This window comes from Apodemus sylvaticus, chromosome 8 (assembly GCF_947179515.1).
Source record: "Apodemus sylvaticus chromosome 8, mApoSyl1.1, whole genome shotgun sequence".
NCBI lineage: Eukaryota > Metazoa > Chordata > Mammalia > Rodentia > Muridae > Apodemus > Apodemus sylvaticus.
This window is the reverse complement of record NC_067479.1, coordinates 37,811,654-37,831,137: the sequence shown is the minus strand read 5'-3', so window position 1 is coordinate 37,831,137 and position 19,484 is coordinate 37,811,654.

Below are 19,484 nucleotides of genomic sequence, written 5' to 3'. Positions count from 1 at the left end.
GGCTTTTGTATTCTCCTGGATTTCTTTCAATGATTTTTGTGTTTCCCTTGCAAGGGCTTCTAACTTTTGATCCATTTTCTCCTGAATGTCCTTCATGTGTTCCTGTACCAGCGTCATGACCAGTGATTTTAAATCCAAATCTTGTTTTACTGGTGTGATGGCGTATCCAGGACTTGCTGGTAGAGGAGAATTTGGTTCAGGTGTTGCCATATTGCCTTGATTTCTGTTAGTGACGTTCCTGCGTTTGCCTTTTGCCATCTAGCTCTCACTGGTGTTACTTGGTCTTGTCAGTGCTGGACTCACCAGTGCAAGCTGCCCCTTCCCCGTTGGCCTCTGGTGCACAGCTTACACTCTGCACTGCCTGTAGACAGGGTGCTGTTGTCCAGGCTGTTCAGATCCCGAAGCAGGCACCTGAAGGCTCCCGCTGGGGCCCGCAGGATTTATTGGAGCACACCGACTTCTCCCAGCTGGCCGCCCGGAAGCCCCCACTAGCCTCTTGAGGGACCTGGAGATGTGGCGGCCACCCAGGCTGATCTGAAGCGGAGTTGACCTGAGGGCTTCTGCCTGAGGCCTTGCCCCAGATTGTGTCTGTGGGCCAGATGGAGCCCGTGTGCACCCCCAGGGAGCTCCGAAGGTGTATGTTGCTGTGACCTCCCCTGTGTTCCGCTCACTCCGCTGGGCAGCCGATTTCCCCAACCGGGCTGGCGCACACTAGGTTAGCCTTGTCGCCCGGGCCCTGAGTCCAGGCAAATGCCTGGGAGGCCAAGGTCCGAGCAAAGTTCCCCTAGGGCTATGACTGTTATTTGGGTCTGCCAGGTGACCCGGATGGCGGGCGTGCGCGTCCGTGCTCCCCGAAAGCACCGGGAGAGTCTGTTGTGCTAATAACCTCCTGGGCGGGTTGACACACAGATGGCCCACCAAGCCGCCCAGTTCTTGGGGTCAGTCCTGTGCCTTTTGGGGCCTAGACCCCCGTTTTGTTAGCCTCAGGCTACGCTTGTTAGCAGTCTCTGCCCTCCCGAGCACTCTGGCTCCTGTAGGCAAAATGGCGGCGCGTGCGCCGGCGGGGGCAAAAAAAAAAACTCCTGGCTGGGTTGGCGCCCCGATGGCCACTCGAACAGCCCAGGGCCTGGGTGCAGGCCAACGCCTGTCTGGCTCAGACCCCTGCGGTGTTGGGCCTAGGATTATGTTTGTGTACCTCAGTCTGACCGATCTCTGGAGCCCGGGATCAAGATGGAGGTGAGTCTCTCCTGACTGGCGGGAAGCCGAGTTCTGAAGTGGCTTCCTTGCAGCGAAAGGCTCCGCAGAACCGCAGCTGCTTGCCGCCCGACTGGTCAGCGAAGGTCAGTGGTCGTGGGCGCAGGGCCTAACTGGACCCTGTGTCGCCTTGGTTCCACCGCTGATGGCCCTTCAGCTGGAGCAGCTGCCGCCGCCGCCGCCGCCGCCGCCGCCGCCGCCCATAAGTATTCTTTTAGGCATCATTGAAGTCAATCTTTCCAACATCTTATTGGGAGCATGCTGCAACCAGCACTACGGTTTAAATTATCATTGAAACAAAATGAAATCAAATTTTAGTTTATACTATTCTAAATTTCCCTATCCTTTTTTTTATGCATCATGAGCCTTACAAAACATTTCATGCACAGGATATATATATTATATATATATATATAATATATATGATATATATTATACATGTATATAATATAATATATATAAAAGACAGTATATGTGATATATATATATACACATACAGTCTTGTGTGATTGTTACAGATCCAGCCTAAATACGTACAACAGGGAATATTTTTTAAATATCCTAATTGAGTTAGGAAAATCTTCTGAATAGGACATTAATAAGTATGCAATTAATAAAATCAAGTCTCATGAAACTGACATGATTTCATACAGTGATGTAGACATCAATCAAGTAAAAAGGTAGTCTACAGAGAAGGAAGAAAGTCTTCAACAGCTGTACAACTGACAGAGGAATAATTATCTGAGCCCTCTTCTTCAAAGCTTCTATTTGCAGTTGATGGTGACAAACATAAATGAACAAGTAGACAAACTTCAGAGAAAAGGAGACTGAAGAATTCCCAGCCTTAAAGGGCTCACACATACCTCATCAAGGGGGAGTGGAAGTTTAAAAGAGCCAGAGATATTGGATGACTAGGAAAAACATTTATCTTCTGGATATAACATGATAACTGCACATATGAACACATGGTAGTTAAGTAAAATAAAAGAACTGTGTAAGCCACAGCCAAATCAAATCACACCAGGGAGATAGGATTTGAACACATAATATCCTTGATAAATACAAATCACACAAAAGTCAAGCTTCCTTGACATTCTCCAGTTCAACACACACTCACACCTTAAATTTAGAAAATACACCTGAAACAAGTAGAGGAGATTACCAGGGGAGGATAGTTCCCTATCACACACAGATGAATCCACTTTTCTCATGTGAAGTTTAGGTCTAACATACATATGACATACGTATCACATACTGTAGGAGCATTCACAGGACCTGCACATGTGCACCAGATAGGGACCCAGGACCAAGAAGGGATGAACAGTTCCCATTCCAAACCCATAAATGATCTATCTCCAGTTGATAACATCTCTGGAAGAAAAGATACAGTTTCTCCAACAAAGTCTTCCTAGTAATAGAATCCACACTTCAGACCAGGGGCCATGGTAGCAATAAATGGCCCACACAAAACTAACTCAATGAAGGTGTTTTGTCTCACTGCCTTGTTTGAGCTTTTACTTTTTAAAAACATTAGAGGACTTTTTCAGGCATATATATTTTCACGGGATAAGTGTGTCCAATTGTATTGCATTTCTTTTGTTTCATCTAGCTAGCTAGCTATCATCTATCTATCTATCTATCTATCTATATATCTAATTTGGCTCTTATTTTTTAATCTTTTTAATTTAGATACAAATTTGCTTTATAATGACAGTGACACACACCCACACACATGCACACACACACACACACACACACACACTATTGTAAAGACAAAAGATCTTCTGATAGAAAAACCTACTTTATGGTGGTGAAGCTGTCTTATGCATGTTATGAAATTTGTTGTTAGCTTTCTCCATTTCAACCTAAAAACAAACAGAAGATGTAATAAATAGAGTTGCTAAATTCTTAAATACATTATCTAAAACACATAAACAAACATAAACAAAAGTATGACTTTACTGACATTGAATTCCTATTTGATTAAGAAAAATAACTATAAATTCACAGTCACCTTCCCACCAAATGTCTGTCTTTACCTTTTATTTTTAAGGGTAGTATGTGTTGACATACAAAAAAATAGTGAAAAGACACAGACCAATTGAGGGGAGAGCCAAATGTGTATGTGTGACAGTACTAATCTCAAGAGATGTTACAAGATTGGAAAGCCAAGTACGTGCAGGCAACAGTGAGTGACTGTGGGATTTATTTACTACAATCTGTTTCCTATTCAATATCAGAGTATGTGCAAAAACAAACAATGTGACATATAGGTGAAAAACTTCATCATAGAAAGAAGTACAATATGATTTTTATTACATATTAGCATGGCTGAAAACAAGTTTATTTTCACTTTGCATTGCTTTTTAGTTTATTATCATTAGTTTCAAAAATCTGGGATTTTGTTCTACAGTTTAGTATTATCAAGAAATGTGTCTAGGCACATTCTTTATTAACTAACAGAATAAAAGATTTATAGAGTAAATAATACTCTTTAAAGAAGTTTTGCATGCATCAGTATATGTCAATATTGAAACAATGAGAGTTTAAACAAGTGAGCACATCTCAAGTTGATTCTTTAAGTTCTTATGGCAAATAGCAAATCTGGATCTATTTGCTACAAAGTAATATTTCAAAATATCCATACACTTGTTTTATTTTAGAATTTTATTTGTCCTGACCATCAGAGAGTTAAGTGAGATTTGGTAGAAAGCAATGTGTCATGTGAACCTTCAAAGTTGTGAATGGAATTAGGATCAGTCAGAAAAGGGCTTCAAACTTGATCCCTTTAAGCTAGGTGTATGACCTTGAGTGACTGCTGCCACCACCCTGAGGTTGAGCAAAACTGTTAATGAGCTTTCAAAGAGGGTCCCCTGGAGTCATCTTCACAAAGTGCAATTAGGGAGAAGAAACAGACCAATTAGTGGTGGGAAACAGTAATTGATTCACAAAGGCCGCAGGATGAGCAGTGTTTCACTTTCTCAATCAACCTATCAGTCAATCTGGCTTAAGAAGGAGAGTAACTGGTAGACTGCTTGCATTAGTGTACTAATGCTGGCTTCTTCTAGACATTAACTCTATGCCACCTCTTTGTAAAGGGCCATTCTTCTGAGAAAAGGTAATTAATGTGAAAAAATGGAACATGATGTTAGGAAAGCAACAATTAAATGCATATTAAAACATTATAGTTTGGGCTGTGATTTAATGGTAGAGTGCTTGACTAGAATATAACCCTAGATTCAATCTACACAAAAGAACAAACACACTTTGCCTATCACAATTCATATACATAGACACATGTGTGTCTATGTATATGTTCATGGAATTTGTCAATATTATAGTTTGGAATATAGAAATGATGACCAATTAAAACTAGGAAGATTCAATTCCTGCTACTTATCTATGGAAAATTATTTTGCTTAGTGTAGGGAAATGCCAGGTCAGAAAAGTGGGGGAGGGCGTGGGTAAATGGGGGGATGGGATAGGGTGTTTTTGGAGGGGTAACAAGGAAAGGGGATAACATTTGAAATGTAAATAAAGAAAATATCAAATAAAAAATAACTGGCAATAACACAGAATAATTATAATAATACAGACTGTTGTAATCTCTATGCAAAGTGTATCTGGTGATAGTTTCCCCAAAAATCTTTTTTTTTTTATTTTTATTTTTGGATTTGGTTTTTTTGAGACAGGTTTTCTCTGTATAACCCTGGCGGTCCTGGAACTCACTCTGTAGACCAGGCTGGCCTCGAACTCAGAAATCCGCCTGCCTCTGCCTCCCGAGTGTTGGGCGTGCCCCACCACCGCCTGGCTCCCCAAATATCTTTGATGTAAATTTATATGATTCTATTAAGTTCTAATAAAAGTGACCTTGGAAGCATGTAAAAACCTAATCTTGTGCAATATCACGGGTAAAGTATTTGTAAAAAAGAACTTTCCTACAATAAGTAGGGAATTTAAGTATTCTGGTTGTGAATAGATTATACTAGCAGAGTTAAAGCCAGGTATGTCAAACTATACCAATGTCTGTCATGCATATACAGTATGTAGACCTCATAGAATTTTAGGACAATATATAATGAAAATCTACTGAGATAGTTACAGCATTTAAAAACACCTATTTTCTGCAGCTTGTCATATATTTCCAAGAATTATACCAGACACAGTGTGTCCAACCATCTTTACTTATGCCAGGCATCATCTGTCCCAAGCTTGGTAGTAACAGATACACAGTGTTGGAAATGTTGACAATGAGCAGCCAAGCTGTTTGGTCCTGATTCCATTGTTCAGAGCTTTTATTTGTTATATGTTTGAGTTTTCTGTCATCTTCCTTTAATTCCACCAGAAAGGGCTACTAAAAAGGCAGTGGTTGTTGTTCTTGTGTCCTGCCAGCATGGTTGGCCATGGGACAGTGTTTGAAATTGAATTTCATTAATAGCACAGCAGCCTATTAGCGTCGCCTCTGTATGAAAGCATGTCACATTCATAGAGAACAAGCAGAGACCTGTCTTAGTTTGATCTCACAGGCACCATCCCTTCTAAAATCAGGAAAAATGCTTAATCAAACCACTGGCCTTGATGCATCCTCTTTTCTGAAGACCCACACCCCAGGTGTATGGGTTTGTCTCATTTTTAGATACACATAATAAAACGGTCATTCTGAAAGTTCATTCATGTGTGCCTGATACAACTGCTGACACAGGGGGCTTATATTCTTTTAGAACATGGGGCACAGTAGGGGTTTGCAACAGGCTCTATTTGCTAGTCTGCTCACAATGGATCACAGACTAAGTCCTTTCACTCTAGGTTTCAAAATTGAACCACCAACCCTCTAAGAAATCTTTCATCTATTTCTTTTAAGCTTCGCTGCAAAAATAATGAGCAATTAGCTCTTGAAATGATGCACTGCTGTTTAGATGAACGACTTGTAGATATTTCAAGTAGCCCATTTGGATCCCAGAGAAAAGAAAAGAAGTCTACCTAGGATGAGCCTTCCTATTTAGTCTTCAAAGTACTAGGTTGTTCACCCCCTAGCTGAGCTTCTGAATAAAATCATTGCTTTTAACCTCTATGAAATGTTGGGACTCTGTCAGAATCGTGTTTTTATAAGTTTCATTTTCTAGTGCCAAATTTTCATGTTCTTTAAGTTGCCTCCAAGAAAATTAGAACTTTAATATAGGCAACCATATTCTTTTTCCAGGGTTTAGTTTGATTAAATAAATTTGTTTATATCTATCAGTACACATAGGAATTTTATTTCAAAAAAATAAAATAAAATTGAAATACCTGATCCCTTTTCAGGGAGCTAGTCATGAATACACGTCTGGTAGATGTTCAATAAATATGTCATCAAAAATTAATTGAATCATCTGATAAATACTACATCAGAAGCACTTTCTACCTGTTTTTAGTGTTTTGTAGGCTATAGTTAAAGAACAGATTTCACTTTGATTTGTTCTCTTTTATAGAATGTGTGAGTACCTCTAAAGCTACAGAATTAGGACACTTACATATAACAAGGTTAGATATAAAAAGTCTCAGTGAGTGGAACTTTTTAAGGCAAGAAAACTCATATTTTATGTAATAAAATTAATTCCTGATTGTGATTAATGCTATTAGTTTCTACTATTGCCTTAATGTAGTTTCAAAAAATTCTGCCATGAAGGCTAAAACTGTTGAAAATGTATCCTCTTTGAATTCCTCTATATTCCTTACTTTTTTGGTAATATGTCATCTGTTTACATGTTAATGCAGCAAGACAATCACTGCTAACTTTATTTATAAATAACCTAGTGAATGTGTATTGTCATTAGTATGAACATATATCTTTGACCTTTTAGAATGGTAAGGCATTCCCTGGTCCATTTCTGTAATTTGATTAATGGTTGACCATTAACTAAAGCCAATATAGGGATAAATTGCCATTCCTAGCTCCCTCACTCCAGATTAAAAAAAAAAAATCTTAAGTCTGGCTTCTTCGAGAGATCCCTCACTGACATTAACAAACCTATCTTATCTTCAGGTTTATATGACAAACCTGATTCCTAATTCTGCTGTAAGTGATAAAACAAAACAACAACGACAGCAACAAGAACAGCAATAGCAACACAGCAACAACATGCCCACTGAGTTTTCTTCTATTTCTAAATGCATGGTAAGTCACATGTACACACACACACACACACACACACACACAAACACACACTCACACACACTCACACACACACAACGTTTAAATCTATGAAAAAGTACATAGATAAAAATGTAAAATAGATAAATAGGCTTAGAACAATGCTAAGAACAGGGCCAGTGTGGAGAGTAATGTGATGTGTGCACTCATTGCCTATCACCAAGAACAAAGCAGAATCTGTTGCTCATGATCTCCTAGCTTAAGATATAGAAGTGATCCCTAGCAACTTGACCTTAATTGATTAAAACTGTGAGTTGTCTTATCTAGGAAGTTTCACATACAGGAGGTCACAGCAGGACTTAGAAAACTGAATGAGTTTGTACAACCAGGTTTCTTTCGACTATGTTCTTTATGGATAAGTATTTTACATGTAACTTATTATCAGCGTTATTATAGAAAAATGTGTTTTTTGTTTCTCTCAACTTCTCTTGGTAATCTTAGTCTGTTTGTAGCTGAGACAGCCTTTGAATCCCAGATGCAGGCTGATTGATAACCACAGAGAGTCCACAGTCTGGTCAGAAAGGTATAACCAGTGCTGTTGATGGTGTCAATGCTTCAGAACAAGAGGTGGAGGAAAGAAGATGTTTCCTGTACATCTATTTTAAACTCTCCGGGGGAAGCATTCAGTATGAATAATGCACTATGGATTTGTAGAATTCAGGAATGCTTCCTTAGTGGAGGATTAAGGACCTAGAAAATTAGAAACACTTCAGGAGTTGAAGAAGGTGGGAGTTACTGGAGGCTAGTAACACAAGGATGAAACAAAGGTCCTGGGGGATTAGCAATCTAAAAGCTACTTGATCACAATTTTGAAATGAGAAGAAAAGTCTATCAAGTAGGAAAGGAATTGAGCCATGGATTCTGTGCACAATGGAGAGTTTATATGCATCTTATAGGGACTTTCTAAGGCACAAAAAATGAGAGCATGGCAAAATATACGCACACGAAGAATCAAACGGAATAGAAAATCTGCCATTTTTCCACATGACAGGGCTTTAATGTTAAAAATTTCCTGACAAAGAGGATCAAGAACAAGAGGCGCCTTCTCCTGCCTCCAGGAATAATCTCATGAATGCAGAGCTACAGGCACTGAGAGCCAGAGAATGCTTACATCTAGAAAATAAGTTTTTGGCTCCTCAGACTTTTCAACACTACAGATTGTTTCCACTTTGAGGATTTTTTTTTCTCCAAATGTTCTTCTTCACAGCCAAGTCCCCTAACTAGTTTCTTTATCATTTTCATTTAACTAATTATATTATGTTGAACCTTAAGCTCCTGAGAAGAAAGATTTAGTATTCAGAAGACCAGAGTTGGATAGTAGCTTCTTAATAATGACAAAAGCAGGCAACATCTCTGTGGAATTTAATATTTTCCTATCTCCTAACATTTGGCACTAATTCTTCTTAGCTGCCCAGTGATGGTCCAAATAAAATAAAAAATCATCATGGTGGAGGTAAAGGGTGTTATTGGTCTAACCCAGTAAACAAAGTGTGTCATTCACTCACAGCATCGACAGTGTTTACAGATAAGGAAAATCAACACAAAAGTGCAAGATCATTCTTATCCACATAACTAACTGGACTGAGAAATACAGGAAAACTAAGAAAGAGGCATTTGGGTATATATGTGAGGGATTTTTCTGAGACATTTCACAAGAAATATGACCTAGGGATCTATCATTTGATAGCCTGTTAGTGGATCTGTTGATGACAGTGCCTGCTTGGTAGAAGTAAGTCTCAGGGTACAACTGTAGGACCTATGTATGCCCTGGGGCTTTTTGCTTCCTATCAGCTGTGGGGTGGGTTGCTCCACCATGTCCTAGCTACGGCAATCAACTAAAACCTCTAAAATTTTGAGCAAAATTAAATGTTCCTGGAGTCATATTACAAATCCTGATTTGCCCAGAAAGAAATACAATCAAATGATTTTTTGTATTGTTTCTTTTTAAATTATTATTATTATTATTTCTCTATCCTTTTCTTGAATCACAAGCAAGAGATTAGAGTTAAACTTTTGTACTTTTCCCTTCATTATTCCCTTGATTGATCATTTGTCATACAGCTGTCACCCTTTTTGATCATTTCTTTGTAGTACATGCCTTCATAATCCACCTGATAGTGAAATGAACATTTATAACAGGGAATATGAACAACTCCCTGAGAAGCAAGACACACAATTTCTTTCTTCTCTACTTCATGTAAGAGGTAGGAAAACAGTCATATTTACTCTACAAAGATAAATTTTGTATTTCTGATATTGAACTGGAATTCAGTATTCAATACACCCTTCAAAAAGATACAAGTCAGTAATCTGCTAAACACTGAAAGATAAGACCTACTCTACATCATTACTGTCTTTTTTTCATTTCTTATTCTTTACTTATATTATTACATTTCAAATTTTGTCCCTCTTCTTGGTCCTCACTTCACAATTATACCATCCTATCTACCCTCTCCCTAGCTTCAAAGAGTGCTCCAAGACTCATCTAGCCACTCCCATATCACCCCTCTAGCATCCCCTTCTCTGTGGCATCAAGCCTCCTCATGGCTAAGTGCATCCCCTCCAACTTAGGCCAGACCAAGCAGTCCTGTGCTACATATGTTACAGGGACCAGGGACTACCCCTGTATGCACTTTATTTGGTGGCTTAGTCTCTGGTAGCTCTGAGATGTGTTGTAGTTGATATTATTGTTCTTCCTATGGGGTTGTAATCCTCTTCAGCTTTTTCGGTCCTTCCTCTAACTCTTCTGTCAGGGTCCCCAGGCTTACTCCAGTGCTAGGATGTAAGTAAAAATAAAGATATTAAAGACGTTCTAGAATTTAATGAAAATGAAGGCACAGCATACTCAAACTTATGGTACACAAAGAAAGCAGCACTATGAGGAAAGTTCATAGCATAAACAAATAAATAAAATATTAAAAAAAAAAGAAGCAAGAGAGATTGCACACTAGCAACTTTAGCTCTAGAACACAAAGAAGAAAACACACAATGGTAGTAGAGAGTAGTAAATAATCAAACTCAAGGCTGAAATCAACCAATTCCTTATTGGAAATAAGGAATGATACACAGAATCAACAAAATTAAGATCTTGTTCTTTGAGAAAAGCAACAAGATAGATAAAATCTTATCCAGACTAATTAATGGTTAGTCTGTTAATTAATAGTTCCCAAGACTTTACTTGTCCTATCTAAAGGACACAGTGTCCAGTGTCGGAATTAACAAAATCAGAAATGAAAATGGGGACATAACAACAGAAACTGGGGAAATTAAAAAATAAAATCCTCAGCTCCAACTACAAAAGCCTATACTCAACAAAACTGGAAAAATCTAGTTGGAAGGAATGATTTTCTAGATAGATATCATGTACCAAAGTTAAATCAAGATCAGCTAAACTATCTAAACTGTCCCATAACTCCTAAGGAAATAAAAGCAGTCATTAAAAGTCTCCCAACCAAAAAAAGCACAGGACCAGGTGGTTTTAGTGCAGAATTCTATAAGACCTGCAATGAAGACCTAATACCAATACTCCTCAAAGTATTCCATGAAATAGAAACAGAAAAAAACAGTACCTAACTTATTTTATGAAGCCACAGTTACTATGATACCTAAACCACACAAAAACCCGACAAAGAAAGAGAACTTCAGATGGATTTCACTTACGAAAATTGATGCGTAAATACTCCATAAAATTATTGCAAATACCCTGGCCATTAATTTTCTTTAATTTTCTTAGAGTCAAAGAAGGAAGCCTTTTCAAGTTTCAGATAACTATATGGAAGCATATTTTTCTCATTATATTGGAGATGAAGTCTGAACACTTAATTTTTGAACCTTTGCTTAGAAGAAAATATTCTCTAAATTGAGAGTATCTAATTGCCTCATTAAAATTCTGCAAATCCAGTGGGTTAAAAATGAGGTTGATAGATAATTTCCAAACTGATTTCAATGTTATATGAGTTCTTCATCATTTCAGTTTGCTAAATGTCTTGAGGCTGTTTAAGTCTCTGAGCTGGCTAAAGAAAACGTCATTACAATACAGTCTCCTTATTTGCATTTGTCTGCCATTATGAATCAGAACTGGCTCTCTTTTCACTCTGGACTTTACCCTTAATCATCCCAGTATCATTTTTCAAGTTTTATTTTAATGATTAGATCAATTCTATTTTCTTCCTCGTATACTGGAAGTTCTACTTGAAAGAATTCTATACCTGTTTGATAATTTTTTACTGATCATAGTTATATGAACAATATAAATATATATATGCATATATATATACATTCATATATATACATGCATGCATATAGGTATAAAATCACACACATACATACACACACACATACACACACACATTGGATTTTCTCCAGTACCTCTAACTATCTCCATTGTACAGAGTAAACCACAATCATAGAATCTCTTAGCTAAGCATCTGGATTTACTGCTACAGGGTTGATAATGAACACACTTTTTCTCAACCTGTTTGTTTTTCTTTCCTTTTTTGGTAAAATACTCTTGAATAATAACAAATGCAAAGCTTATCTTGTATCAATATATAATTTCACTAAGCAAATTAACATTGTATATAAGACAGATGAAATATTTTTGTCTCATATGATCAAATTATTAGTAATGTTCAGTGTCAGTAAGTTGTAACTTTAAAAAATTAAAAGGACAAGGATAAAATGATGATGTGTAACTATTATATGATTACAAACTAACACATACTACAAGATACAGAAAAAAATATTTGGAAAAATAAAATACTCGGTTAATTAATGGTTCCCAAGACTCTACGAAAAAAAAGTGCTACATAAATGGCTACTAACATGTAGTGAAAGATAAAACTCCAATAGGCTGAAGATTAAAACACTATTTTAAAAAAGGATATCACGAATTTTTCAGGCAAATGGATGGAACTAGAAAATATTATCTTCCTTGAGGTAATGCATATCCAAAAAGGCATGCATGGCATATACTTACTGGTAAGTGGATATTAGATCCAAAGTACAGAATTTCCATGATATACTGCAGAGACCTTAAGAAGTTAAACAAGAAGGCAGGCCCATGTGAGGATGCTTCAATCTCACTTAGAAAGGGGAACAACAACATCAATCAACTAGACCACCCAGAGTTCCAAGGAACTAAACCACCAACCAAAGAGACCCATGGTTCCAGTCGCATTTGTAGCAGTGGATGGCCTTTTTGGGTATCAGTGGGAGGAGAGACTGTTCATCCTATGAAGGCTCAATGCTCCAGTGTAGAGGAACACCCAGGCAGTGAGATGGGGAAATAAAATAATCATGGGAAGTGAAAGTAGGAAGGGACCTGGCTGGAGGGGGAGGGGCAAAGAGGGCAGGATCATGTGTGGAGGCACATCTAAGAGAAGCCCAGAGGTCCAGGTTGGGAGCTGGGAAATCCCAGTTTCTCGTGATAGGGGAGGCTCCCAGGACTCAATATGGGTGACCTTAGTCAGAATGCCCAACAGCAGAAATATGGAAAGTGAAGAGATCATTTTCAGGGAATAGTTCCACAGGGCCCCTGGTAGAGGGATGAGGACACCAATCCACCTTCAAATTCTTTTTACTTCAAATTGTTCCTGTTTAATAGAAATGCAGGGGCATAAAATGGAACAGAGACTGAATGAATGGATGAACAGTGACCAATCCAACTTGGGATCCATCACATGGGCAGTCACCAATTTCTGACAGTATTACTGATGATATGTTTTGCTTGTAGACAGGAACATATAATGGCTCTACCAGTACTTGACTGAGACAGATGGAGATACTTGCATCAAACCATTGGACTGGGGTGGTGGGCTTCTATGGAAGAGTTAAGGAAAAGATTGAAGAAGCTAAAGGGAACAGCCAACCCATAGGTAGACCAACAGAGTCAGCTAACCTGGACCCCTGAGAGCTCCTACAGACTAAGTCACCAAACAAAAAGCATTCAGGGCTGGTCCAAGGCCCCTGGCAAATATGTAGCAAAGTACTGCCTTGTCTGGCCTCAGTGGGTGAGGATAAGCCTAATCCTGTAAAGGCTTAATGTCTCATTAAGCAGGCATTCCAGGCACCCTCTCAGAGATGAAGGGGAGGAAGCATGGGGGGTAAAAACTCTGCAAAGAGGGACCAGAAAGGAGAGGCACCACTTGAAATATAAATAAATAAAATAGTTAAAAATAATAAAATATAAAAAATAAAAGTAAATTTAAAAAGGATTATAATATTATGTAATACAAATAATTGCTTAAACACAGAAGAGTATAATCTTTAATTTTCCTATTAAAATACATACATAGTTATGCAAATATAAGACAGTGAATGTTTCTCTTTGCCTCTAAATAATTTAAAAGGAAGATATTATTCTCATTCACATATAAAGGAATTCCTTGATAAGCTAAGATTTTGAGCTCAATAATAAAATATTAAATGACATGACTGAGCTCTGTGTCTAAACTATTTTATGTGGGATTGTATAGATCAGTGTGGAAGTATTTCAACTACCTAGTGATATTTCATCAATTTATAGCATCATTAAGTCTTTTTCTCATTTTTACAATGGGTGTGCTTTCATTTTAAAAACACAGGATCATTTTCAATAATGAATAATATAAGAAATAAAATTAAATACACCACTAAATTTAATAAGAGATAAAAAATAAGATGGGGATGACAATAAATAGGATTTATTTAGCAGGTAACATCACTTTCTGCACCTTCCTCATGACCTCAATTCTCTCTCTGGATTCCAATGAAGAAGAAGAGAAGTAACTCCCAATTGCTAGCCTTTGACACTGACATACAGCTGAAGCATGGAGAGATTCTATAAGAGAATGGGTGGAATTTTGAAGGAAAGTGTGTAAGCTCAACTTGGCTGCAGTATAATCCACAAATACGTGATTAGCAGTGTAAGACTAGAAATTCTTGTTTATTTGGCTCTGAATGGGTTAACATTGCCTGAGTAACATGTTCAGAAATACCTCAAGATGAAATGGGATCATTGGAACAATTTATAACAAGAGATAATAAAAAGTAGAGCTCTATTATCAATTTTTCCTTGTAGCATTCAAATAAAAAGGGAGGCATAAAAGGGTGGTATGGAATTTTCTGTGAATAGCAATTAAAAGTCACTACTAACAAAACTTGTTAATTGGTTAAGATGAAGCACAGAGAGAGGTCAAATGTAGAATTTTAGGAATCTAATTTATAAGCAGATCTATTTTTGGATAATACATATGCAAGAGGATATTCTGTACTGGAATTAAGAGTGCACCAAGATAGTCAACAATCAGTTAAGATCACTGTTTAAATAATTGAATTAGCAGGTTGAAATATAGCTTGATGGATTTTTGCTAAGAGAGGTTGGAGCCTTGATGGATGGATAACTAAGAACATACACATATACACACGCGCACGCGCACACATACACACACACACACATACATACACACACACATACACACACACATACACACATACACAGAATAGAACAGTGCTCTATGTGGACCCTGTGAAAGAAAAGAAGCTATGAGAAGATTCATTATTGTATGAATAAATGAACAAAATTTGTAAACAGAATTTATTAGATTAGACTAGTTCTGTATATCTTGATTTTTATTGCTATTCCCATATCAGTTCCAAATTAAGCTTTTTATAAACTTTGATTCTTCATTCATTAATAAGTCTAGCAAGTAAATATTCTATGCTCATATCTCACATGAGACCTCAAATGTTAAGAAATAAAAGATTAGCCCATGTAGTAGAATAAGAAGGAAAAGAATTATATGAGTTTGATTTATAAACACTTCACTTATATATCTAATATCATAGATATAAGTGCAAATCTGTTGTGCTCTAATTAATAGAGCATCATTTAGTTATAATAAGGGGATGTTTGCATCTAACAAAAAGGGCAATGTGACCTCCATCTTCTATACCCTGATCATTCCTGTGCTCAAAACTTTCATCTACAACCTGCACAACAAGTATGTGCCAGATGCTCTGTGCAGACTGGGACAGATATATGTGCCCATGTGAAGAAAGGTGGCCAGTAAGAGAACAATAAGGTATTGTAGTGATAGAAGGCAGGGTTGTGTGGAAGGCATATCTCATCACTAGGAGCTGTTTAGTTGTCTGTTTCTTGATAATAATAATAATAATAATAATAATAATAATAATAATATTGTTTTCTTTTTATAGTCCATTCATTATCCCTCTCCTTGTCAGCCTTCCTGTTTCTTATTCCTCCTTTCTAGTTTCCAAAAGGATGTCCCCAAGACCCCCAATTCCAACCCAAAAGACCTTCTAACTCCCTGGAGTCTCAAGTCTCTCAAGGATTAGGTATATCTTCTCTGAGGCTAGACCAAGAAGTCCTCTTCTGTACATGTGTCTGGGGCTTCATATCAGCTAGTGTCTGAGAGATCTCAAGGGGCCAGGTTATTTGAGACTGCTGGTTTTCCTATTGGGTTGCCCTCCTCCTCAGCTTCTTGCAGCCTTTCTCTAATTCAGTCAGAGGGTCCCTGGCTTCTGTCCATTGTTTGGTTGTATGTATTTACATCTGACTCTTTCAGCTTCTTGTTGGGCCTCTTGCAGGGCAGCTGTGCTAGGTTCCTGTCCATAAGCATACCATAGCATCAGTAATTGCTTCAAGTCTTGAACCCTCCCCATGAGATGGATCCCAATTAGGGCCAGCCACTGAACATCATTTTTGTCTTTGCAGTTTTTTTAGACAGGAACAATTCTGGGTCAGAGTTTTTTTATTGTGGGATGACAAGTTCATCCCTTCTCTTGATGCCTTGATTTTCTACTGCAGATAGATTCTATAAGTTTCTTCTGCCCAGCATTGGGCATTTCATCAAAAGTGGCCTCCCTTTGATTCCTAAGGGTCTCTCACATCCCAGGTCTCTGACACATTCTAGAGGGTAGAATGTAGAGGGTCCCCCCCCCAACTCCTACATCCCCAGGTTACCTGTTTCCTTCTTTCTGCTGACCCTAGGCTTCACTCTTGTGCCCTGTTTCCCAACCCCAATAACTAATCATGCTCACTTTCTCCCCTACCCCTATCCTCTCCCATCCAGATCCCTCCCTCCCTCTGCCCACAGATCCCTGTGCTTGCTTTCTTCTTACTTCCAAGAGGATTAAGGCATCCTCACTTGGGTCCTCTGCTTGTTAGTCTTCTTGAGTTTTGTGGATTGTATCCTGCCTATTCTGTATTGTTTTGGCTAGTATCTACTTATTAGTGAGTACATATCATGCATGTTCTTTTGGGTCTGAGTTACCTCACTCAGGATGATATCAGTTCCATCCATTTTCCTGCACTTTGTGTGATATCCTTGATCATAATAGCTGAGTAGTATTCCATTGTGTAAATGAACCACATTTTCTGTCATGGGACATCTGGGTTGTTTCCTGCTTCTGGCTATCACCAGGCTGCTATGAACATAGTGGAACACATGTTCCTGTGGCATTGTGGGGCATCTTTTGTGTATATATGCAAAAGTGGTATAGCTGGGTCTTCAGGTAGATCTATTTACAATTTTCTGAGGAACCTTCAGATTGATTTCCAGAGTGGTTGCACCACTTTGCAATCAATGGAGGAGTGTTTCTCTTTCTCTACATCCATGTCAACATGTGCTGTCACCTCAGTTTTTGATCTTAGCCATTCTGATAGGTGTAAGGTGAAATCTCAGGGTTTTGATTTGAATTTCCTTCCTTCTTGGTAGCTTTCTGCATACTTTCCTGCATCTTATATTCATTATTGCCTTTTTCCATTATCTTGAATTCCAGAAACATCAAAGTTTCATGGGGTAGACACCACTATATGAGGACAATTATTCATGAGAAAAGGCTGCTCCTTGGAACAGAAATAATCACCCCCCCCCCAGAACCATCTTTTTATCAAATGGGAAGGGGTTTCTTAGGCCATTCTGTACAAACAGAACATACATGTAGCTGAGAACACTCAATCAATGACACAATATCAGTCCTCTGTCTAATGTTCTATCTCATTTCAACTTAAAATTCATGTCAGTGCCCCACAAATGGACTCATGTCACAGGACCTTGCTATGTACTATGCACAATGTAGTTAATCAAACTTCCCCCACTTGAGTCTAACCATCCATCACTTAGTTTATAAGTGACTTACTGGGACAGGAAGCTAAAGCTAGCCTAATGTCACAGATTGGAGCTGGGATTTCTGCCTTAAAACACCAGCACATTATAAAATAAAGAAAGATTGGGCTAATAAAAATAAAAATATTGCATGCCGGGGAATCCTTTGGGTATATGCCCAGGAGAGGTATAGCAGGGTCCTCCGGAAGTGTCATGTCCAGTTTTCTCATCCTAAGTGAGATATCCCAATCACAAAAGAATACACATGGAATGCAATCTCTGATAAGTGGATATTAATTAGCCCAGAAGCTCTGAATACTGAAGGCACAAATTGCGTAACAAATGACTCCCATGAAGAAGTATGGAGAGGGTCCTGATCCTGGAAAAGACTGCTCTTGCGTTGGAGGGGAATATAAGGACAGAGAAAAAGGAGGGAGGTGATTGGAGAATGGGTGGAGAGAAGAAGGTTTATGGGACATATGGGGAGGGGGGACCTGGGAAAGGGAAAATCATTTGGAATGTAAACAAAGAATATAAAAAATAAAAATATTAAAATGAAAAAAAAGAATAAAAATAAAAATACATTACAAGAAGCATCAGGCTTACACAAAGGTAGTTTGTGTTTGGAAGTATAGATGCATTTGATGTTCTATAGATATAATTTTACTACACCAAAAATACCATGGAAAAAACATCTGAAAATATGAGGTGCTGTCATGTGTATAGTTTGTATTTTTTTTACTCGATTACACTAGTTCTTATAATCTACTTATATCTTAATAGTTGTGCATCCTAAGTTCAACTAAGGTATCTTACATAATTTTTAACTTAGCATGTGCCATTCATTAAATGTAGAAATCAAGGGGAAAACAAGGAAAATTGCAAGCCTTTATTTGTTCCTTTGGGACTATAAACATAAGTAGTCATATATGGTAACATATTAGAGTAGGAACAGTTCATCCACTCAGTCCACGGGATGAATGTTTGTACCATTTAAACCATGAGTCAGAGGAGACCATCAAGATAAGATGGGCTATAGTGGCTCAGAAATACATTGTATTTGGGTACATAAAAACATACATTGTATTTTACAGAAAGTTGTGATTCAAATTAGAAAATAGTAACTCTAAAGTTGGAAATCTAAAAAAGAACTGGAACATTCTGGGAATTTTGGTCTATATTTAGCACTCAGCTTTAGTTCTATACAGAACTGTGAGTCATACACCAATTTTAAATAAAATTGTGACATAAACACATAGACATTTTTAGAAAGATCATTTTGTAGGCAGGGTTAAGGCCCAACTGGACATAATTAATTCCAGAAACAGAGAGTAAGATGATCTCAGAATACTACATAGGTCACTGGAAAAAAGAGAAATGCAGTGATTTAGAAATGACAAAAAGATTATTCACATACTAAAATTTGACTCTAAAAAGAGTGTATATTTACTGCTTCAAAATGGCTTGTGTTTGTGATATCCTGACACAGCAATGCATATGTATTACTACTTATAATGCAAGCACAACTTATATGTCATACTCCCTATATTTACATTGTTAGAAAAATACAACTGAAATGTATAATTACATTTCAATGTTAGCTATCCATTACAATGTTTGTTAGAAACATCTTAAAATTATAATTTGAGGAATAACACATCAAATTATAAAGAGAGGTTCAAACATGATTTTTAAGAGAAATGACCCTGTACCACTCTGGACATTTTGAACATGTTTCTGGACATAACTGTTCATTATGAGAATTTGTAGTGAAATGTCTACAGCTCTCCTGATCCCAACACTCTCCTCGAAGATTGTATAGAAGAATATTGAAACTTGGAGAAACTAAAATATTATACAGATATTTTTTGTTCAATGATCATAAAATTATAGAGCCAGTAACATAGAATGAGGAAAAAGTGGAAATGCTG